This window comes from Pteropus vampyrus, unplaced genomic scaffold (genome assembly GCF_000151845.1).
Source record: "Pteropus vampyrus isolate Shadow unplaced genomic scaffold, Pvam_2.0 Scaffold26, whole genome shotgun sequence".
In the NCBI taxonomy this organism is placed as follows: domain Eukaryota; kingdom Metazoa; phylum Chordata; class Mammalia; order Chiroptera; family Pteropodidae; genus Pteropus; species Pteropus vampyrus.
This window is the reverse complement of record NW_011888807.1, coordinates 13,230,224-13,231,431: the sequence shown is the minus strand read 5'-3', so window position 1 is coordinate 13,231,431 and position 1,208 is coordinate 13,230,224. Positions and strand designations below refer to the sequence as shown.

Below are 1,208 nucleotides of genomic sequence, written 5' to 3'. Positions count from 1 at the left end.
GAGAGTTTATCTTATCTCCAATATGGTTTCAGAAATTTCTTGGATCAGGTGGTATTCCTATCTATTTTATATGCCTTACCTCTACCTCCAGCACCTAAGATAATGCCTTACAAAAAGATGATCCTCTATAAATATTTGTTGAACTGGTTTTTAAGTTCGAATTAAGCAGCACGAGCTTTTCCTGGGTTGGAAAATCACATTGCAGATGTGATACTCGTATTGCTCAATATTGCTGCACCACGAGTAAGGCATATGCTGCAAATTCTTCATCTAATTGGTATGAACTATCAAAGGAAAGTTTTTTTCTCATAAATAGTTATCTATAATCTAGAGCAAAAAGAGAAACAGGCAAATGTTATATAATTTTTTTCTAGCTTATTTTATCCATCTAGTGACAATTCATTAGTCTGTTTAGTTGATCTGCTAGATTCCAATGTTAGATTCAAAATAAAGCTAATTTGCATTGGCATAGGGACTTGACTCACTGGTGTATCATTACTATGTAAGCAGGTGTACATGGGACTACAAATAAATGCTTGCTGATAGAATCCCAGCAGGGCTTCTGATGAGTTTTCATTTTGTTGAAACTTACCCAGGAAATTACTGTGTAAAATGCTTTGCTATTAGTTCTTTGCCTGAAATATCTTTTAGCTACACCTGGCCAAATTCATGGCAATTATACTAACTATACAAAGAGGACATTCCAAAATTCTCATCAGCTTTTTATATTTATTATATTTTCTCCAATTTACTACTGAACTAATAGAAATATGCAATTACACACATAGTCAGATCTCAAAAGGCTCTCCTTAAGACAAACTTAGTATTTAAAAATCAAAAAGTTTATAAAAATGATAATTTAAGGCTATTTTTTCTTAAAATAGAATCTATACTATAAGTTACCAACGTGTAGCTTCAAGCTAGTGTTTATTAATAATATTATACAATTAACCTTACATATGTCAATTGCAGCCCTAAACATACTTAAATGAGAATAATGTACAATTTTTATTGCATTATATGATACATTAAAACGCTGACAATAACTAAGACTGTGCTCGCTTTGGCAGCACGTATACTAAAATTGGAATGATACAGAAAAGATTAGCATGGCCCCTGCATAAGGATGACATACAAATCTGTGAAGCCTTCCATATTTTCCTACGTACAGTGCCAGGTGTGTACTAGACTAATCAGGCAGATCCCTT

At 32.9% G+C, this 1,208-nt stretch overlaps 1 non-coding gene across 1 annotated transcript; it reads left to right on the top strand.

Moving 5' to 3' along the window:
- The first annotated feature begins 1,054 nt into the window (after positions 1-1,054).
- Positions 1,055-1,161, top strand: LOC111737403. Its single transcript, XR_002779428.1, has one exon. It is a non-coding gene; the product is annotated as a U6 spliceosomal RNA (small nuclear RNA).
- The last annotated feature ends 47 nt before the right edge of the window (positions 1,162-1,208 follow it).